Raw genomic sequence first — 23,928 nt, forward strand, 5'->3', positions numbered from 1 at the left:
TGAAGAAAGTTTGTGTGGAAGAGATTGGCTTGCTCAGAATTGTGCTTTGAAAGAGAATTCTGGCAAGAATATGAAGGATGGATTGAAGGAGGGAAAGAAATGAAGACAAAAAATACCTAAGAAGCAGCTCTGGCAGTGTCTAGATAAAGACCTGACCTGGAGCAGGAGCCATGGGAATGTAAAGAAGGTTAAAAAAAAATTATACCTAACAGAAGCAGAAGATATTAAGAAGAGATGGCAAGAATACACAGAAGAACTGTACAAAAAAGATCTTCATGACCCAGATAATCACGATGGTGTAATCACTGACCTAAAGCTAGACATCGTGGAATGTGAAGTCAAGTGGGCCTTAGAAAGCATCACTACAAACAAAGCTAGTGGAGGTGATGGAATTCCAGTTGAGCTATTCCAAATCCTGAAAGATGATGCTGTGAAAGTGCTGCACTCAATATGCCAGCACATTTGGAAAACTCAGCAGTGGCCACAGGACTGGAAAAGGTCAGTTTTCATTCCAATCCCAAAAAAAGGCAATGCCAAAGAATGCTCAAACTACCGCACAATTGCACTCATCTCACACACTAGTAAAGTAATGCTGAAAATTCTCCAAGCCAGGCTTCAGCAATATGTGAACCGTGAACTTCCTGATGTTCAAGCTGGTTTTAGAAAAGGCAGAGGAACCAGAGATCAAATTGCCAACATCTGCTGGATCATGGAAAAAGCAAGAGAGTTCCAGAAAAGCATCTATTTCTGCTTTATTGACTATGCCAAAGCCTTTGACTGTGTGGATCACAATAAACTGGAAAATTCTGAAAGAGATGGGAATACCAGACCACCTGATCTGCCTCTTGAGAAATTTGTATGCAGGTCAGGAAGCAACAGTTAGAACTGGACATGGAACAACGGACTGGTTCCAAATAGGAAAAGGAGTTCATCAAGGCTGTATATTGTCACCCTGTTTATTTAACTTATATGCAGAGTACATCATGAGAAACGCTGGACTGGAAGAAACACAAGCTGGAATCAAGATTGCCGGGAGAAATATCAATAACCTCAGATATGCAGATGACACCACCCTTATGGCAGAAAGTGAAGAGGAACTGAAGAGCCTCTTGATGAAGTGAAAGAGGAGAGTGAAAAAGTTGGCTTAAAGCTCAACATTCAGAAGACGAAGATCATGGTATCTGGTCCCATCACTTCATGGGAAATAGATGGGGAAACAGTGGAAACAGTGTCAGACTTTATTTTTCTGGGCTCCAAAATCACTTCAGATGGTGACTGCAGCCATGAAATTAAAAGATGCTTACTCCTTGGAAGGAAAGTTATGACCAACCTAGATAGCATATTCAAAAGCAGAGACATTACTTTGCCAACAAAGGTCCGTCTAGTCAAGGCTATGGTTTTTCCTGTGGTCATGTACGGATGTGAGAGTTGGACTGTGAAGAAGGCTGAGCACTGAAGAACTGATGCTTTTGAACTGTGGTATTGGAGAAGACTCTTGAGAGTCCCTTGGACTGCAAGGAGATCCAACCAGTCCATTCTGAGGGAGATCAGCCCTGGGATTTCTTTGGAAGGAATGATGCTCAAGCTGAAACTCCAGTACTTTGGCCACCTCATGTGAAGAGCTGACTCATTGGAAAAGATTCTGATGCTGGGAGGGATTGGGGGCAAGAGGAGAAGGGGACGACAGAGGATGAGATGGCTGGATGGCATCACTGACTCGGACGTGAGTCTGAGTGAACTCTGGGAGTTGGTGATGGACGGGGAGGCCTGGTGCGCTGCGATTCATGGGGTCGCAAGGAGTCGGACACGACTGAGTGCCTGATCTGATCTGATCTGATATATGCAAGGCATTAGTGAACATGGTCATTGCTTGAATGGAAGGCTGATGCATACATGCTAAGTCACTTCAGCTGTGTCTGACTCTTTGTGACCCCATGGACTGTAGCCCACCAGGCTTCTCTGTCCATGGAATTTTTCAGGCAAGAATACTGGAGTGGGTTGCCATTTCCTTCTCCAGGGTATCTTCCCAACCCAGGGATGCTGAGCTCCTGCAGGCAGGTTCTTTACCGCTGTGCCATGGGGGAATCCCATATAAAGCTGAAGGAGGGATCAAGGATAACTCTAGATTTTCTTGCTCTATCAACAAAATGATCAAACATATTATTTGAGGTCTTAAGGGCAAAGCTTTGAGATAGATGCTATTGTTAAAATGCCAGGCTGCCCAATGTAAAACCCCATCTCTAGTGGTAACCCACTCCAGTATTCATGCCTGGAGAGTCCCGTGGAGAGGGGAGCCTGGTGGGCTGCCATCTATGGGGTCGCACAGAGTCGGACATGACTGAAGTGACTTAGCAGCAGCAGCAGCAGCAGTGGTCACTAGCTATGTTAGGCTAATCACCTCATTTATGTTTTACTCTCCTCACCTGTAACATGGTGATGATGTTAGTACCTATATTATAAGGTTGATGTGAATAGCATCATCAGTAATCAAGTGCTTGGAAAGATGCCTGACTCACAGGAAGTTCTTTGTAAATGTTTGTCAAGGAAAAGATGGGGTGTAGGAGAAAGGATGATACAGAACTGAGCATGAGAGGAGCCTTGTCTGGATGTGGGAGCACAGGAAGGTAAGTGATTTTACTGATTTGTATCATTAAACATAGGTGGGGTCCCCTAAACCAATGTTCAGCTCCCATGCTTAGTTTATCTGACTTAAGCAGGGTTGGCTATTGGAAATCTTAGGTAAATTTTCCAGAAGTTTGTTTTTGTTCATTTAAGCTTTTGCTGGCAGTTTGTGCTGTCATTCAGCCGTGTCTGACTCTTTGTGACTCCATGGACTGTAGCCCTCCTCAGACAAGAATACTGGAGTGGGTTGCCTTGCCCTCCTCCAGGGACTCTTCCCAACCCAGGGATCAAACCAAGGTCTCCTGCATTGCAGGCTGATTCTTTACTGTCTGAGCCACCAGGGAAGCCCGAGAATACTGGAGTGGGTAGCCTCTCCCTTCTCCAGGGGATCTTCCTAACCCAGGAATAGAACCGGGATCTCCTGCATTGCAGATGGATTCTTTAGCCAGATGCTTTAATTAAGCTAGAATTTCAAAGAGTAGAGGATTGTGGTAATTCATGAGTTTGGGAGGCCAATAGGAAGTGGTAGGAATGATAGAGGATACTGACTGGTGTTTTACTTAAAAGTGGTCTTATGTTCTATCTTTAAATTTATGTGGATTTTGTATTTTATTGACTTAAGGTGGCTTACTTAAAGTGGTCTATGTTCTATCTTTAAATTTATGAGAACTTTGCATTTTATTCTGTTATACATATGAGTTTATTCTGGTATGTAAACATGTTTTAAATTACCCATCCTTAAGGAAAAGATGCTTCAGAAAGAGGCTCCATGTTTATTGAGTACCCCCAGCACAATGCCACATACCCCCAGCGGTACACTGATTTGAGCAGCTCTGATTTAGCCCAATTATACAGCCCAGTAGGGAAAAAAGAATCAACTCTGTATATGCTTTAGTTCTTTGCAGGGAAAACAATGAATCATAAAGATTAATCGTGTCTTTTCTTGTAAGTTTAATAAATAATATCGGTTTACAGGAAGGATGAAAAGTTGATATATGTAATTAATGCTGAGTGAAAAATGCTACAGTCAAAGATCTGTACAAAATGCTGTCTTTTAAAATATATGGAGGGGGTGCTTTTATTTTAAAATTCATGAAGAGTTGATTTTAAGCTAAGCAATATTTTCTACAAAGGTAATTGAAGACACCCCCTTCCCCAATGCAGTCATTCTCCTTCCAAAAGGAAAGGAATACAGTTCTACAAATAAACCAGCTTTCTGAATAATGTTCAGTCCCAGGGAAAGGAATTTAAATTGGATTTCAATTATAAATACATTTTCAAAAATTTGTTTGAATGAGTTCCTGCTAATACAAAGGGGAAAATGCACCAATATATAACAGATCAGGTGGTCAATCCTGACTATGTGGTTAATAGTGGCGCTCCAAATTGTGAAGGTAATGACCTGTGTGCCTTCTGATAGAATGCAGTCAGAGAACATGTTTAACCTTAATCTAATCAAACTTTTAAGCCTAACTTCTAGTTTCCAGATATTTGGGAACTAGAGGAACAAGTTAAATGATACCATATGGAAATAAGCACACAAATTCAGAACATAGAACCTTCTAGAAAACAATTGAATTGGTTCTTCAAAACCTCAATGCAGACAATTTTAACTGTCTCTGTGTGTGTCTGTGTGTACTTTACAAACTAGTAAAGTAATGCTTAAAATCTCCAAGCCAGGCTTCAGCAATATATGAACCGTGAACTTCCAGATGTTCAAGCTGTTTTTAGAAAAGGCAGAGGAACCAGAGATCAAATTGCCAACATCCACTGGATCATCGAAAAAACAAGAGAGTTCCAGGAAAACATCTATTTCTCTTTCATTGACTATGCCAAAGCCTTTGACTGTGTGGATCACAATCAACTGTGGAAAATTTTGAAAGAGATGGGAATAGCAGACCACCTGACCTGCCTCTTGAGAAACCTATATGCAGGTCAGGAAGCAACAGTTAGAACTGGACATGGAACAACAGACTGGTTCCAAATAGGAAAAGGAGTACATCAAGGCTGTATATTGTCACCCTGCTTATTGAATTTATATGCAGAGTACATCTTGAGAAATGCTGGACTGGAAGAAGCACAAGCTGGAATCAAGATTGACAGGAGAAATATCAATAACCTCAGATATGCAGATGACACCACCCTTATGGCAGAAAGTGAAGAGGAACTAAAAATCCTCTTGATGAAAGTGAAAGAGGAGAGTGAAAAAGTTGGCTTAAAGCTCAACATTCAGAAAATGAAAATCATGGCATCCAGTCCCATCACTTTATGGCAAATAGATGGGGAAACAGTGGAAATAGTAGCTGATTTTATTTTTCTGGGCTCCAAAATCACTGCAGATGGTGATTGCAGCCATGAAATTAAAAGATGCTTACTCCTTGGAAGGAAAGTTATGACCAGCCTAGATAGCATATTAAAAAGCAGAGACATTACTTTGCCAACAAAGGTCCATCTAGTCAAGGCTATGGTTTTTCCAGTGGTCATATATGGATGTGAGAGTTGGACTATAAAGAAAGCTGAATACTGAAGAATTGATGCTTTTGAACTGTGGTTTTTGAAAAGACTCTTGAGAGTCCCTTGGACTGCAAGGAGATCCAACCAGTCCATCCTAAAGGAGATCAGGCCTGGGTGTTCATTGGAGCGACTGATGTTAAAGCTGAAACTCCAATATTTTGGCCACCTGATGCGAAGAGCTGACTCACTGGAAAATACTCTGATGCTGGGAGGGATTGGGGGCAGGAGCAGAAGGGGACGACAGAGGATGAGATGGGTGGATGGCATCACCGACTCGATGGACATGGGTTTGGGTAGACTCCAGGAATTGGTGATGGACTGGGAGGCCTGGTGTGCTGCAATTAATGGGTTCGCAAAGAGTCAGACACGACTGAGTGACTGAACTGAACTGAAAGAGAGGCACAGAGAGGTTTGGCTATGATTTCAAGCCCCATAGAGAGTATGTAAGAATAGAAAGAAGCCAAGTCCCAGGCCTTTTAACTCATGACTTTAAAAATGGAAGCAGTTTCCTGGTAAATGTCCATTCAACAGTCAAGCGCTCAAACATCCAAGAGTGACATTTGAATAACATTTCTTCTCTGTGGTACTATATCAGGTCTGGACACTAAGCTGGGTGATACTGAAGGGCTGCAGAGATCCACACAGATATCTAACAAACAATGTTTTGATGGACTTGCTTTAGAGGTGATGTAAACCTTCACCTGAACAAAGCAGTTACCTCACCGTAAATGTGTGTGGGGATACCAAGCCATCAGCAAACTTAAAGATTTTTATCATTTGCAATCTGTAATGAAAACCTGGAAAGGATTTCTCTTGAGATATTCTATTTTTGATGGATTTTCTTTGTTTACAATGAACTTATATTTTGCAGCCTAGCCTTCCTCAACTGAAATAACTGAACCATAATATCTGGAACAATGACTTGAGTGGTATTTGAAGTATGTTGGTCCAAGCCTTGACTCTGTTCACATGAGATGAAAACTTAAAGAAGACACAATTACAGGCTGCTGGCTTCCTTTATGGGAAGGGAGTTGGAATCTAACAGACACTGGAGGGATTTTGCTCCACCAAAACCTTGGGTGGGAAAGCCCACTGTTGGTGGTTTGGGGAAAGACTTAGTCTTCTCCTATTTCTCTTTGATGCCTGGGCTGAGCTGTCCCCTCCTGCCAAGGGTAGAGTTAGGTCCCATGGCCAAGAGTAGATTTAGATGTAACTGAATCACTTTTTTGCTCACTTATCCAAAAAATTCATAGGAGTCTGAGATTATAGTGTGCCAGAAATAGCAAAGCTTATATGGTCTTGTACAAGCTTCCTTTCAGTCTGTGCTTTGTTTTGCCCATCTGTGAAATGATAATAATGCTCTCTTCCCAGGATTGTTAAGAAGATTAAAGGACACAATGCCATTCACTGACATATACTGAATATGAAACTTGAGTCAGCATTGGGTCAATCACTTGACATTCCTTGTCTTGCTTATATGTCCCAACAATTCCATACAAGGAAGTGCAGTTTTTGGTCCTGTTTTAAAGATGAGGGCTTTGCGATCAGCTCAGCTGGTTAAGCCTCTTTCCTTGGTCACTGAATGAGTTGTCATCAGATAGTACCCTACACTCAATCACTGGAGAAGCTTGCCAGCCATTGGGTGCTCAGGACAGGATGGTTTTCTCCTCTTTGCCTTTGGTCCCCACCTTCCTTTTCTTTTGTTTGTTTCTTTTTTTTTTTTTTTTGTCTCTTTTAAGTGTCTTTAAAGTGGAATTCTAATCAGAAATAGCAGAAGGGGTGCAGTGATTTGCTCCAGCTAATGCGCTTTTCCTGGATTGAAAGCAACTGAGGACGCTACCATGCCAGATATTGGGTGGGGGAGGCTATGTCTAATGCAAAGAGAAATAAAACCTTTGAGTTCTACAAGTGCCGCCCTTGTTCTGTGCTCCTAAGAAACTGTATATTCTTAAGAAATTATGTATATGCTGGAGGTAAGGAGCAGGTCTGTTAGCTTCCAGTAGACTCCAAGGTTTCATATTAAATGATTTTTGATGAGGAAGTTGCCATTTCCTCTGACAATAATCTGCTCTGTTCATTGCTTGTCTCATTGTCCAACTCAGCTTGTAGGGCTCTGTCAATCCTCATGAAAAGCTTTCTTTCCAGGCAGTGAGAAAGTTGAAGGTCAGAAGGAGGACACAGTGCTGAGAATGTAGACGCTCACGGGATTTGTTGAGTGATGAGACCCTCTCTAGCTCAGAGAAAAATAAAAAGCCCTTTCTTGCCATTAAATTTATCGAGGCAAGTGGAAAACAAACACAGGAAAAGTTATTCAGAAAGCATTATGCTTTCAGTCTTCCAATTCCTTTGGAAAAAACCTCCATCAGAAGGGGCAGGGGAAGACGAATTCTGCAGCAAATGGGATAGGAAAGAAGGAACCACCCAGCATACATAGGAGAGGATTGAACCAGAATGTAAACTGAAGACATTAGGTATTGCTGTTGTCTTTATAAACCCACTGTGTTGAAGAGGTGATGCTCAGGCTTTCAACCAATGACTAGCGAGTGTCTACATAATGAGCAGCAATCCCTACTCTGTATCTAGAGATCACATATATAACAGCCTCTGCCGGGCATGGCTGGCTAATTGTCTGAAGCCTGGATGAAGAGAGAGGATTATATTACATGCTCCAGCATATTACATTAAGCTGAGTCCTGATTCAGAGCCAATATTTTTGTTCAGTGATGCTTGGTGCTTTAGATCTCTCCCTGGTGGAGTTTATCTCCCTGAGGAAAAACAGTGATAGCTGTAAAGAGCAGTCAATAAACTTTTTTTTTCTTTCTTTTTTTTATTGGAAGATAATTGCTTTACAATATTGTGTTGGCCTATGCCATACATCAACATGCATCAGCCACAGGTGTACATATGATCTGTCCCTCTGGAACCCCCCTGCCCATCTCCCACCTCATCCTACCTCTTTAGGTAGTCACAGAGCAGTGGATTGAGCTCCCTGTGTCACACAGAAAATTCCCACTTGCTGTCTATTTTACATATGGTAATGTGTATGTTTCCATGCTATTCTCTCAATTCATTCCACCTTCTCCTTCCCCCACCTACTGAAATAGGTTAATCAGTACCATCTCTTTAAATTCTGTACTCATGTGTTAATATACAATATTTGTCTTTCTCTTTCTGACTTATTTCACTGGGTATAATAGGCTCTAGGTTCATCTACCTCATTAGGACTGACTCAAATGCATTCTTTTTTTAAACAGCTGAGTAATATTCCATTGTATATATGTGCCACAATTTCTGTATCCATTCATCTGTTGATGGACTAGTTGCTTCCATATCTGTTGTAAAAAGTGCTGCAACGAACACTGAGGTACATACATCTCTTTCAGTTATGGTTTTCTCAGGGTATATGCCCAGTAGTGAGACTGCTGGGTCAACCAAAACACTGGGGCACTCTTCTATCTCAGGATGGAGATGTCTTCTAGAAAAAGGAGCACTGGACTGAGAGTCATTTGTGCTAGACTGGGATATTCCAGACCTGGCACTGCCATTGGACAGGTGTTTGAGTCAAGGTAAACCAGTTGTTATCACAGAATTGCCACTTTCTAATCCATAAACTGAGAGAGAATGAGACCTTCCTTCAGATTACAACCAGTCAGAAAACCCAATGTGTACAAGAGATAAACTCAGAGAAGTCTGGTTGGATAACAGATGAGGAATGAAGAACCCATTGCTTACCTTTCCTCTGCTCCTTCCCAGTTTCCCTTCAAGCGGCTTCTCCAAACCTTTAGACATCCATAGTTCCCAAAATAGCCTCCCACGCTAGTCCCCCTAGAGATCACATCGTAGAAATGTTAGTCTTTTAATCCTGTGGTTTTAGACTCATATGTGTTCTAAAATTTCAGTAGGAGAATCACCCTGGAGGTGATTTTACAAAGAAAATAGAAACATGCAAGAGGATGTCTATGTCCTGCAATTCCCAAGGTTTATTTTTGTTGTTGTTGTTATTGTTTTTTAAGTTCAGTCCTTCTCTACTATGTAGAAATTTGTAGTGATTTTGGTTCAAATTAAACCACATTGATACTATGCTACTGTGTGGGTTATGGTTGTATATTGTTGGTTAAAGAAAAATTCTCCATGTTGGTCAGTCTCAAAAGGAACGGTATGATGACAAAGGGATTCCCAGGCGGCTCAGTGGTAAAGAATCCTGCCAATGCAGGAGATGCAGGAGATGCCGGTTGGATCCCTGGGTCAGGAGGACCCCTGGAGGAGGAAATGGCAACCCACTCCAGTATTCTTGCCTGGAAAATCCTATGGACAGAGGAGCCTGATGGGCTAGTCCATGGAGTTACAAAAGTCGGACACAACTGAGTGACTAAGTACACATGCGTGTGATGACAAAAGCTTATCTGTTAGGTGTTTTATTCTGACTAGGAGAAGGAAAGAGGAAGTGCAAGTAAATAAAGCAGAGGCTTATGGAAGGAGTTGTATGATATCTGGCTTTTGAGTTGAAGTTCTTACTAGACCAAACAGTCAGGTTAAAAAAAGAAAAAAGGGGGAAAAAAAAAAAAAAAAGAAAACAGGAAGCAGAGAGGTAGGCGCATTTGAATTGTTGGGTTTTGGTTTGAAGAATGTGTCTAAGTTAGGAAGAGATTTTATAGAATCATAAAGCATTGAAAATTTAAAGCTAGAAGGGATCAAAATGATTGTATCCCAAGAGTGGCTTTAGTTTTTGAGAGGAGCTTTTCTTTTTCTTAAAATGAATGTTCATATATAAGCAAAGGATTTTGATCTTTTGACTAGCCTCTGAGGGAATGTTCTTCTTTATAATATGCATGGGGTTTTGGAATGACTGGTAAAGCCTTTCTGGGAAAGAAAATGTAATAGTATGTTGGGTAAATTGAGAAATTGAAATAATTACCCTAAGTTTATCAAGGTAATTTCATTAACACTAGTGTTATCAAATATTGTTGCTGAAATTGCTAAAACAGTCCTCAGTTGAAATGGAATCACTTATGTGCTTTAGTGATGGTATTTTTATTACATTTTTTTAAATTTGAAAAAGAGAATGCAATCAATTAAGCCACATGTCTACAGAAAAAAGGTCACATTTTTGCAATTATTTTAACATAAAGAAGTGTTACATATAGAGTCACTGTCAATTACTAGAAATAATTATGTATTTTCTTGGGTAATTTCTTGGTAATTAAAGTGTCAGTGAAGCATAAGATGCTTTGTTAATGAAAAGATTAAAAAACCTCACAAGAGTTTATCATATTTTGTTGAAATGTGGTTCAGTGTTTATTATCATAATTTCTGATTGTTATTGCATAACCTTGAATCATATTAATGCACAAATCATGAGTGTAAGCCAAATAATAGCTCATGAAGTAAAAAACACATCATATGAGGTGGTTCAATAGCAATCAGAATTATGATAATAAACATTAAACTGTGTTTCAACAAAGAAACAACACTCTAAAAATATTTTTTCTTTTGATTTTGAAAGAATCTATGACACTAATTACAAAAACAATTACTGAAGAGGAAAAAAAGAAAAACAAATATTGCCGTTTTTGTTTCCAAGTATTCTATACTGAATAGTATAAACATACAAAACTGCAAACAGAATTTTTATGAATAAAATAATTTCTAAAATGTTGAAAAAGACATTTTGAGTGAATTTTTCACATTACATGTTGTATATTTTTTGAAACTAATAATGCTAACCCATCCTTAGTTAGGCAAGACTTTACTTGTTACTTAAGAAGAAGGAGGTGGATTTAAATTGATTCATTCTTTTATTCTATCCTTTTTGTGACCACTAAAGATGTAACATGAGAGAGTAAATAGATCAATGTGCCCTTCTTGTTTCCAGATGTTTCCTGGGAAGAGCAAGAGAACCACAGGAAATCTCATAGGGACACAGGCAAGACTGGGATGCTCCTGGATTCTGAACTTAAGAAGATAGGACATAAACAAAAACATTGCAAAGATGGAAAATTAAGAGCTGTTGTAATGGTGTGCTAGATCTGGCTCTTAGAGTAGATTAAATTTTAGAGAGTAGATTTTGTGCTATTAATGCGTATGTGGTCTAGGTGCTTAGTTGGTAAGTTGTTTCTGACTCCTTGCAACCCCAGGGACTATAGCTCACCAGGGTCCGTTGTCCATGGGAATTTCCAGGAAAAAGCACCAGAGTGATTTGCCATTTCCTCCTCCAGGGGATCTTCCTGACCCATGGATCAAACCCACATCCATATCTCCTGCAGGAGGATTCTTTACCACTGTGACCCTGGGGACGCCTAGAAAGGAGAGTTGAAACGAGATTTTGGGCATCTCTTTTCAACTCTCCTTTCAGTGACTTTCCATTTGGAAGATTGAAATCAGCCTTGGTAAATGTTATTTACACAATGGAAATTGGCAAATGCTACCAATCAGAGCATTTTCTTTTTTTCAGAAAGCTGATTTTTTAGCAAACTAGAAATGATGGGAAGAGAAATGGGCTGTGGATTTGAAAGTCACATTGATCAAAATAGTGACCACTATAGAGCTCAATTAGATCCTCTTTACATTTATTCACCTTATTAAAAATGACCCCTTGTCTGATCTATAAACCTGAATAAATTTGGGAAATCTGGTCCAATGTTTTTGATTTGACTCTTTACCATTCACATAAAGCTTCTAATACTGACATGACCTTTGTTGCCTTCTGCCCCAACAGACTCCCATTAATCTTTTCTTCAAAGAACAAATGAAATGGAGGCTCTACTAAGGGACTTTTGTAGGACAGGACCTGTGAGACCTGACAGTCCTCTGATTTTCCAAAGAGATTTTATTTAGTGAAAGCTCAAGCACCTTGTAATACATCAGACATTGCATATCTGGACCCCTAGGTTTTCTTTACATTCCTGTCCCCAAGTATTCATCACACTACTCTCTCGCTTGGTTGTGCGTGTTGGATGCATGCCTTCACCAAGAGTTCTCTTCCTCTTCCTCACCATCTGTCTAATTCCCAGTTCCACTAGAATTATAGAAAAACTGTTGCCTGCAAAACCTCATCTTATCCACAATAGTCATTGCATGTCATATCTCCAGGAACAGGGGCTCTTTATTTTGCAAATATTTTTGAAGAATTTGGAAAGTGCAATTCCAAGCACACTGTACACACTGTAGCCGAGGGTTTCTGTTAACCTTGGAACAAGTCTAGGAGCCACTGTTTACATAATTGAAAGGATGAAAGGGGAAGTGAAAAGGAAAAGGCATCTTTTCAGGATGAGGTTGTACTCGAAGATCCTAGAACTCAAAATTTTGGGATTAATATTTGTGCCTAGATTAGTTTGCCTTAGAGCTTTCTACTATAGAGATGTGGGTCGAAGATCATGAACAGATTTTCTGGTTTATGGACAAGAACTGAAACTTGGGGAGCCAGATTAACTTTTTTGTCTAATTGTCATGGGATGGAAGGCTGAAAGGACCAGCTGGGGGAATGGATCAAAAGCATGTAGATATATTTGCAGCCCTAGTTCTTTAGTTTCAAGCCTTCTTGTTTTTCATTTTCCTATGACCACATTATGATTTATTAATAAATATTTACATTTTTTAAATGGGGATATTTAAATAAAACTTTCATTGACATGTCATTTATAAAATTGTCTGTTGGATCGAACCCAGGTCTCCCACATTGTAGGCAGATTCTTTACCAGCTGAGCCACCGGGAAAACCCAAGAATACTGGAGTGGGTAGCCTATCCCTTCTACAGCAGATCTTCCTGACCCAGGAATCGAACTGGGGTCTCCTACATTGCAGGCAGATTCTTTACCAGTTGAGCTACCAGGGAAGCCCTTTTAAAATGGGAATATTTAAATAAAACTTTGATTGAAATGTCATTTTTGTGAAGCTGTCTGTTTTGTTAATTTTTTCCTTGTTTTTATTGTTACTTTAAATTTTAAAATAAAATTATCTACCTCCAGACAAAGGCTTTTAGAGAGATTTACATAGGGTTTTGAAGTTGCTAGGCTCACGTCTGAACACCTAATCACTTCTCTCTCATCTCCTTGTGTTGTCAAAAGCCGATTTGTGCTCCTAGATAAAGTCTTGTTTTCATTTTGCTGGGGGATGGGATTGGGGGTAGCATGATTTTAAACATTTCTGACTCCTCTTTTTGCACATAGTTGTTTCTCTTGGCAGGAATCCTAACTTGGCTGGATTCACTTTGGTGTGGGTGTGACTCCAGTTTTCCTCCAGCCAATATTTTGCATGGCCATGCCAGTTGGGAGAGCCAAACTCTCTCTCCTGACCAAAGATCATAAAAAGGCAAAGACAAGTGCTCAAGGCACTTTTCTGAGATGATGATTTAAATTATCATGCTCTCCTGGGGTCCTTGAGAAATAGGCCACTCTCTGATCATTTTTGAGCACTTGCCAGCATGCCTGAAATATGAGGAGAGGGAGAAGATGTGTCTGCTTTTCTAATTAGTTTTTTCCTCCACTAAGTCATATCCCCTTCCTTTTAAGTGACGGAAAACATTAGAGTTCTTAAGAGATGTCTATTTTCCACTGGGGTTTACATCATCATTTTATCTAATTATTTCCCAATTACGAATAATAATTAAACCAAATGGTGATGCAAACTGGCATGGTAACAATCTGTCTTTTTAGAAGAGCTTCCCAAAGGAGTTATAGAACACCAGGGTTGATCATTCTTTGTTCAGTCTCAAAAGTCAGCCTTGAAGAAAGCAAAAGTTACAAATCTTGATTTTTAAACCATGTCTGATGCCCCTTGTCCCTAATCTGAGAGAGAAGACTGATGAATTCAGTCTTCAACTCTTTTTGACACCTCAAGAGTGTTTTAATAGTTGCAATAAACATAGGCATGCTACAGAAGAAGAATTTGTTGACTGAGTAAATATTAATTAACCTGGAGTCAGGAGACCTGGATCTAGAGTGACTGTGTGTCTCAGTTTGCCATAAAGAACCTTGGTGAATACCTCTTGTTTTGGTATTATTGTGGCTGGTGGCTCCTTCCACTGTCAAAAGTGTCCTACTTCAAATTCTTCTATAACTTGCTAGATGGACAAGCAAAATGTCGACTTAGACATTATTGATATCTGATTGCAAGACTCTAAGACTTAAATCAAACTGTCTAAGTGGTATTTCTCAACCTCAAACACCCTATTTAAGATCAAATAAGAAACTAATAGATGAAAATATACCCTTTTCATGACAGCCCTACACATACAAGCTAAATTTACAAAATTTCTAGAAGAAAGAAGAAAATATCTTTAAGATCTTGTATAGAGAAAGATTTTTTAAATGAGACTTCATAAAAATTAAAACCTTTCTGCTCTTCAAAGACAAAAAACTGAAAAGCCACAGACAGGGAGAAAATATTCACAATATATCTAACTAAGAAAGGGCTCTTATTTGAAATATATAAAACTAATGAAACAAAGACAAATCATCATTTTTTTTAAAAAGTGAGTAAAAACTTGAACAAATACTCAAAAAATATATTAGAATGGCAATTATGTACATGAAAAGATGCTTAACATCAAAGAAATGCAAATTAAAACCACAAGATATTTTAAGCCAATCATTAAAGTTGTTAAAATTTAAAACTGACAGCACTAAATGCTAGTGAATGACTGAAAGTTTCATAGCTAGTGGGAATACAAAAGGGTAAGTTGGTTGACAGTATATTGTAAAGTTAGACATGCACTTACACTCTAACCTATCTATTCTCCTCAAAGTATTTACCCAGGAGAAAAGAAAACAGATGACCACAAAGGGACTTGAACAGAAATATTGATAGCAGGTTTATTCGTAGTAGCTTCAAACTGGAAATAGCTCCTTAGATTGTCGACATGTGAATTGACAAATTGTGACCTGTTTATAATGGAAACCTATGCAACAATGAAAAAAAAATAACTTCAGTTACATCTAACAACATGAGTGAATCTCATAGATAATATGTTGTGAGGAAGAATTTGGGCACAAAAGAGTATGTGCTAGGTGATTCCATTCATATAAAGCTCTAGCATAGGTGAAAGGGATCAATGGTGATAGAAATCCAATCAGTGGTTATCAGAGTGTCTCTGTGTGTGTGAAAGGAGGAATGCTGAGTGGAAAGTGGACTGGAGGAACTTTCTGGATGAAGGAAATGCTAATTCTCTTTATCTAATTGACATATACATGAGTGTTTACACATATTAAAATCATCACTGAATGAACACGAGGTGTGTCCATGTCCTTTGTGCAAATTATACTCAATATAATACTGTAAAATAAGTCACACTACGTCTCAGTTTATCAAGTGCATTCTCACACAATAATGTTTTCCAAATATTTCTAAGCATCACAATTCTTTCTTTAGACAAAATGCTACATGGAATTTCAATATATAAAACAGCAAAAGCCGAATTTCTGGAGTTGAGATGAGGAGGGGTTCTGATCAATGGAAAGTATTAATAACTACAGGTGAGAAACCACCACACATTAGCATGCAGGTGACCTTTCTGGTCATTTTAGTAACTCAGGCAACCTGGCGGGTGCTGTCTTTTGCTCTTCTGATGGTTGATTTTTGTGGATTCTTAGTAGTGGATGGAGGAAAAGGCAATGGCACCCCACTCCAGTACTCTTGCCTGGAAAATCCCATGGGCGGAGGAGCCTGGAAGGCTGCAGTCCATGGGATCACTGAGAGTCAGACATGACTGAGCAACTTCACTTTCACTTTTCTCTTTCATGAATTGGAGAAGGAAATGGCAAGCCACTCCAGTGTTCTTGCCTGGAGAATCCCAGGGACAGCAGAGCCTGGTGGGCTGCCGCCTATGGGGTCGCACAGAGTCAGACATGACTGAAGCGACTTAGCAGCAGCAGCAGCAGCAGCAGTAGTGGATGGAAATAGAGAGCTGATCAAGATTATCCTGCATTTCTTTTCACTGTCAGGTTTTAGGGAATCATCTACATGAAATTTTGTTTTCATTTTGATATGGCCATCACTGTCACTGTTGCTTAAAAAAATCCCTTTTTCCCCAGAGGGGAAAGATGAGGGCCACATCAAAAACTTAGATGTTTTCGGCTTTTCCAGTTATCACAGCGTGAGGAACCATGAGGAGCAAAGTCTCCTGCAACACACACTATGAAGCGGTGGGGGAAGTCCTGCCTGGCAACCAGCATAAGTACCTGCAGTGTCTGGAGATGGTGGTGCTTCAGGTCAGCCTGTAGGCCTATGACTCTCAGAAGGACAAAAATTTCTTGGGCACCGTCAGGCTTAAGTCCACTCCCCGCCCCAAATTCTCCATGTGTGTCCTGTGGGACCAGCAGCACTGTGAAGAAGCCAAGGCTGTGGATATCCCCCACATGGCACTGAGGAAACTCAACAAGAACAAGGAACTGGTCAAGAAGCTGCCCAAGAAGTATGATGCCTTTTTGGCTTCCGAGTCTCTGATCAAGCAGATCCCATGAATCCTGGGCCCAGGCCTGAACAAGCCTGGCAAGTTCCCTTCCTTGCCAACCCACAATGAGAACACGGTGGCCAAAGTTGATGAGGTGAAGTCCACCGTCAAGTTCCAGATGAAGAAGGTGCTGTGTCTGGCAGTGACTGTTGGCCACCTGACGACGACAGATGATGAGGTTGTGTACAACATCGTCTTAGCTCTCAGCTTCCTGGTGTCCTTGCTCAAGAAAAATTGGCAGAATGTCAGGGCCTTGTGCCTTAGAGCACCTGTACTAAAGCACAGCTTAATAAACCATACTCCACTATAAAAAAAAAAAAAAAGAAAAACTTGGATGTTTTTGGATCAGTTGATGCTGAGGTTTTCATTCTCAACAATGTCCTACTCACACATTTTTGGGTTTCCCATCCTATAGCAGCTGGTTTGATTCATTTATTTATTTTAAAGTTCAATTTGTGATACAGTTAGAAGAGACTGTCAGCAAGGGAGAGTCAAACGGAAAGTTTATTTATTTTTCTCCAAAGGGTAAATGGTGGACAAGTAGGGGACTGCTGGCATGGGGCTTATTGGATTTATTTGGTTTATTTTTTCCTAAAATCCTTCCCTCTAAGAGGACAAAGTTCTTCTTTTCTCTTTAAGTGCAAAGCCCAAAGTGAGAAAAATTTGAAATCTGATTTAAATTTTTTTGATGTGGAACAGACTAAAGAAAACACTGAGGCTGACTGAATTTTCTTTAATTTAAATAGGAGAGAGATTGGAATTCCCACGAGAGGATTGATTGTTGAAATTCATATTTATTTTTTTTAAATCTGTCATTGGGGATATGCTGATTTTGAAGGATAAAACAGAGAGTTAGGAGCTCCAGAAATATGTGTGAGACTGGGCCATGAAAGGATGAGAAAGAGCTGAAGCCAGTGATAGCCAATAGCCCCACCAACACAGTGAGACTGGCTCTTGAAGCCACCTGCAAATCCCCTGTCTCAACTGATGTGCTGTTAGGCTTTATATTTCCTCCATTAGAAATATTTCATGCTTTGAGTATGAATTATATAAAAACAAAAAAGAAACAATAAGACCCCCAAACCAAAAACCAATTAAGGAAAATTCTTGCGGTCGAAAATGCTTAGCAAACTGGAATAAACAAAGGACACTGATGTCTTTATTGTAGGATTTCCCTGGACCTATAATATTCTCATGTGCATTTTGAATCTCCAAGAAGAGCTATAGGATTAGCCATGTAAGAAGTCTTAACTTCAAATGAGAGGAAAATTTTACCCATTTACCTCCCATCTAAGGCTGACCTGAAAATTAAAAAAAAAAAATTCTTTGATGAAAGCATTGAAAAATTACTGTTAAAATGCAAATCATAACAGGGACATGATAATATCTGAAAGCATTATTAACCAACTTAACTCCTCAGTTTAGTTTATCAAATTAACTGCAAGTGCCTTGTAAAACTCTCGTGGGAAGGAGATTGGACTGAATTAAAGCATGACAGGGGACAGAGGATATCGATAATCTAACCAGAAGGCAAGGAAGACATAGTAGATTGACCAAAGTGACAACGTTTCTGAATTTTAAGTAATTATCAGCTTCAATCTCTGTAGCGTACATCAGTCAAGAACCATATAAGAGAAAAGAGACGTTCAATTTATTTAAACACAAGAATCATACACATCAGATCCTAGCATTTCTATATTAATTTAAAACATAAAACAAATAAGTGATTGCCAGCAACAAACGGAATGTTTAAAGTTTTCTCTGGACAAAAATTTGTTTTTTGTTGTATGGAGAACTGACATTGAAACTCAAGATTTAGCTGGTTTATGTTGACACTACCAGTGGCGCCAAACCTATTTCCTTTCATTTCCTTTTCTTTTTTTTTTTTTAATTTTTTGTTTTTTGGCTACATCATGAGGCATGTGGGATCTTAGTCTCATGCCTCTTGAAGTGGAAGCACGGAGTCCTAACCACTGGACTATCAGGGAATTCTCTCCTTTCCTTTCTTTATGCTCATTTAAGTGAGATTTCCCTGTCTCTCCTCCAAGTGAATCTACCTGATTGGGTTCTGGCAAGTGCAATGTGGGCAGAAGTGATAAACTCTGCCTGTAGTCTTGGTGTACACAGAAAGTCTTGCATGATCCTCATTTTCTGAACCCTCCTATCTGCTAGGTATGTGCTACCAAGGCAACAGGAAGGCAGAGTCATTTGATTATAGCAACCTGGGTTCCTGAATCACCATCTGGAGGACAGTCACACAAGCATTCATACTGGATTTTGTATCGGTTAGAATTAAAGTTTTATTTTGTTAGGTCACACAGAGTGCTAGAGTCGGACATGATTGAGCATGCATGTACCCACTGAGATTTTGATTTTGGTTTGGTTAGCACATTTCACCTTAATTGCCCTAGCCAACAGAAATTCAGGGAATAAGGGCATGTTTACTTGTGAAAGCTGAATCTAGAGTAAGTTACTGGTCATAACTCATTCTTTTCATAGTGATTGTACCAACATGTACTGTGTGCTACTCCTGCCTCATCCCATGGAAAGTGCTTTAAAATCAGATTATTATATAAGATTAGCTTTAAAGTGTTCCAGTTTTTAATATCTCCCACTGGTATCCTGCTCTTCTCTCCCATCTGCTGCATTGACAGTGACCACCCTGAACTAAAGTGCTCCGATTCCACTGTGGTGTGTTTTGGGTCATGTACAGCATATGTGGCTGTAGAAGTCACTTTCCCCAGCCATGAAGTGTGGAACCGCACCCCAGAGGATGCAGACCAAGCCCAGGCAGAGGGCCCAACCAGGATCTGCTGACCTGGTAACCTTTCTCGTATTTACACACATTGGCCCTTACTCCAGCACAGCACAGCTGGCTGAAACAGTCCTCAAGACTTTAGGAACTCCTCCCAGGAGAATTTCATGAAAGTATGAACTAGTCAGAAAACAAAGATGAAATTAATGTAAACCTTGCTTAGGAATTAAATAAATTTTCTGGAACAGGAACTTCAACAAGCATGATAGGAATCAATCTCTAAACAGAGTGAAGAGGTTAAGGAATATTTGGAATGCAGATTTACATCTGGTGAAAGTTTCATTTGATAAAAATATATGTATTTGTTCGAGTCTAAGTATGAATGACTCCTTTTGGGGAGTAAATACTATGGCTCTTACCCAGAGGAACTCATAAATCCATGTCCCTTTTTATAGCCAAAGACGAATTTCAATTGACAAGTCAGCTATTTTGAAGTCTGTAAGATGTAATCCTATAAACAGGGATAGATCTAGGTTTTGTGAGTCTGGAAGGTTATACAGTTTTTAAGACCTTCTTTCAAAAGTGAACACAATTTAGACATGAAGGTAAACATTTATTTTGAGTGGGAAATGAAATCACAGTGAGTTACAAATTTTAAAGTTGACTGCCATAAAAGTCATGGTGTGATGCATGTGTACTGAGTCGTGTCTGACTCTTTGTGACCCCATGGGCTCCTCTGTCCTTGGAATTTTCCAAGCAAGAATACTGGACCAGGTTGCTGTTTCCTTCTCCAGGGGATATTCCTTACCCAGGTATCAAACTCTCATATCTGGTGTCTCCTGCAGTGGTAGGCAGGTTCTTATCTGGTGAGCCACCAGATAAGCGCAGCTGCTGCTGCTGCTAAGTCACTTCAGTCGTGTCCAACTCTGTGCGACCCCATAGACGGCAGCCCACCAGGCCTCCCCGTCCCTGGGATTCTCCAGGCAAGAACACTGGAGTGGGTTGCCATTTCCTTCTCCAATGCATGAAAGTGAAAAGTGAAAGTGAAGTTGCTCAGTCTTTGTGATCCCATGGACTACAGCCCACCAGGCCCCTCCATCCATGGGATTTTCCAGGCAACAGTACTGGAGTGGGGTGCCATTGCCTTCTCCGAGATAAGCCCAGAGAAGTCACAAAATCCAGCAACATTATAGGTCTATTAGTAGACTTGCTAACATACTTTTTTTTTGCATATTTGGTTAAATTTATTTATTTTTTATTTTATTTTATTTTTTAACTTTACAATATTGTATTGGTTTTGCCATATAGCAACATGAATTCACCACGTGTTCCCCATCCTGAACCCTCTATATCACTTTTTCTTACATTTTTAGTTGCATACTCTGGTCATCTTGTTTTGTGATAATGTATGTAATATTTTCTGTATAGAAAATAAAAAGACACCTCAGTCTCTTTCTTGGCAATTTTAGTATGAATGGTTTAGAAGCTCCTTTGGCCTCACACTTTTTTTATTAACAATTTTATGTGAATTATTAAGATTATTAAATTTAGGAAAAATTCTCTATCAATATTCCTTTCATACATGAGCTATTATGATTGAAAAACCTTTTTCATAGACTAAGTTCTGGCCCCCTGATTTTGAACCTTGCTTCTTGCCACTGCACACTGTCCACATTTTCCTGGTGCAAGTGTCATATCATGACATGACCTCTGGCCTTACTCTTTTGTATCATGTACTGGGTAAGTTAACACAGCAGATATTAGGAATATTCCTGAAAGCTGTTTCTGCATTGGGATGACTGGAATAATTTGATTACACATGGAAGTAATGGCAAACCAAATAAATATGTTTCAACAAACCCTAACTACATGTATCTTGTAAGTCAACATCCTTTGAACTAGATATTAAAAATGCCATGACTAGTATTGCCTTTTGCGTCTAGTGAGCCAGGCTGCCACACTCGATGCTGCCACACTCGGTGCTGCGCCTCAGGGGACCCTGTGCTTTTGAGTGCCTTCTTCCAAATCGCCCAGTTTCTCTGAGGACTGGCTGGGACTGGCAGTGTCAAATGGATGGTCTCTATGGGTCATATGGGTCATCTGTATGGACCTTGGCCCTCCTTTCAACTACTGGGATGCTCTCTGACCTTCTACCTCATGTATGGGGTTGACCAGATGCCCTAATGATCTATGAGCCTCAGATTTAGAGTGTCTTTGTGGATGAATTACACACGTTAGCAAGGGCAGCATTTCCTTCATGAAAACTTGTGATACTGGGCCACCAAAATAGTGCTAAGAGACTGATTTGAGGTGACTTTCACTCATGTCTGATGAGTTTGGCACTCTGAGCTGCTGACAGTCCACTCTCAACCCTTAAACTTCAGCTATGGAGGTAGATCTGTATATTGGCTCTCACCAGGCCTTGTTATAACTGTCCTAAATATATCTCACATAGGACCTTGACTTTTCTAATATCCTTTATAAAATTGTTTATATAAAAATAGGCCAACAGAAATATTTTGTCTGTGTCACTGCATATCCAGTAAGAAGGCATGCTTGTGGCCACTCCTGCACAACTTAACAAAAAAAAGCAAAATGTGAAAGAGGGGAAGTTTGATGGAAAGAGATGACAGTCTAAACTGATTGAGGAAATATATTTTTTTGTTTATGTTATAAAAACATATGGCCATTGAATATCATGTGGTGTGTAGAGCCCATGCAAGTGAGGGGCTTGCAGTAGTAAATAAATCTACTTCTGCTAATGGACATGATTTTGCAAAATGGTGGTACTCTTCTAGACTATTAATGATACCTCATAAAGACAATGAATTTAGAGTTTATTTAAAGCATAGATAATTTAAAGAACTGTTTCTTTTGCGTAATCCTCTCTGCTGCATCCTATTCCAAACCCTACAGAAAGTGTCTTTTTTCCCCCCACACAACTGACCCTAATAGCAAATACAGTGGAATTTGATTAATTCATCTTATATGTCCATAATTAATGTAAAAGGGCCTACTCTCTCTCAACTCATTTCTCAGAAAATATATAATAATGAAGTTCAAATTCAGTTTAATATGACCTAAATTTAAGACATATAATGGCTGGAGAATTACTTTGAAAAGTTAGAAGTGCTATGCAAATGTAAAGTATCCTCATTAACACTACTATTATTAGTGAAGTATCTATAAGCTAACATTCAGTTATTTGCTGCATTACGAAATTTAAAAGTAAAATAGTCTCTTAACATCTATCCCTCTGGGCTCGTTGAGAGACCACATTGGTCTTATTATCTTTAGTGTCTCTTGCACCTAACTGTGTTCTGGTACTTAGTGGGCACTTATAAGTATTTGTTGAATAAATGAATAAATAATTTCCAGTTGTATGTTTAGGTTAGTTTCTTTTTTTCAGATTTTATGTTAGAAATAAGCAGTTCTTTAAATACTAAATTTTACTCATACAAAGTATCTTTAAGGATAAATTTCCAGAGGTTAAATTTCTAGATCATAGACTTCACACATTTTTTTTAAAGCTTTTGATACACATTGCCAAATGTCCTTCCAAGAATGTTCATTTAACAAGTATTTATTAACAGCTGATTAAGGTCCAGGAACTGTTGTAAGTGTTGGGGATACAATAATAAATAAGACATCCAGTCCTCATTGAGCTTATAGATTAATCAAGAAGACAGATGATAAAAGGTGACTGAATAAATAAATATATGATATAATTTTAAGTAGTGATGAGACTATGAAGAAAAATAGAGACACGAGGCAAATTTTTTGGCAAATTTTGGCAAATTTTTTTACTGTTTTCAAACACTCATTTAACTCTTCAGTTTATTGGAGTGACTATGAGAAAGGAGATGAGAAGAGGGAAATGCTGGAGAAAGGGAAAATACTTATGAAGTAAGGGGTTGACATATACTATCTTTAAATTGAGGGCTAATTCCTAGGGGACCCAAAACAATTCTAAGGCCAGCCAGTCAACTGGGGGCCTGTGGTCTCAAGCAATAAATGAAATTTTGCCCAAGTATTTTTCACAGTTGGGTGCTGTAGGTCAATGACACCTCATGTGGTTATTTTTCAGCTGCCTAAAATATGACTGGACTAGATATACTCAGTCGTGTGAGCCCAGTCACCTGTGAAGTAAGGACTATGATGGTAAGTAGTGAGATCGATAATAGCTTCGACATCAAATATATCACATACTCCACCACTCAGAAGTAACTGACCTGCTAGAATGGTATAATGACCAACTGGAGACAACACTCTGAGGTTCTATCTCATAGGGTAAAATCAGTGATGACTATATGGTGCTGTTTGTCCCCAAGCCAAAATGCATGGTTCATAGAATCAAGGAATAGAAGCAGGAATGGTTCTTCAAAAAAAATTTTTTTTTATGAACTTCTTGCAGAATTTTTACTTTTTGTTTCCAGAATGTTGAAGTCTGCAGTCTTGATGGCCTTGGTCCTCAAGGGAGACATCCACAAGGGGATATGTTGGTTTCGCTGAATTGGAAGGTGAGATTGGTCATTTTGGTGAAAAATGGGGTATCCTACTGGCTGGGGAAATTGATCCCAACTACCAAGGG

At 39.3% G+C, this 23,928-nt stretch overlaps 1 pseudogene; it reads left to right on the forward strand.

The window, feature by feature from the left end:
- Positions 1-16,235: 16,235 nt before the first annotated feature.
- LOC109575797 (large ribosomal subunit protein uL1-like) lies at positions 16,236-16,892 on the forward strand (annotated as a pseudogene).
- The last annotated feature ends 7,036 nt before the right edge of the window (positions 16,893-23,928 follow it).

Source organism: Bos indicus, chromosome 2 (assembly GCF_029378745.1).
Source record: "Bos indicus isolate NIAB-ARS_2022 breed Sahiwal x Tharparkar chromosome 2, NIAB-ARS_B.indTharparkar_mat_pri_1.0, whole genome shotgun sequence".
NCBI lineage: Eukaryota > Metazoa > Chordata > Mammalia > Artiodactyla > Bovidae > Bos > Bos indicus.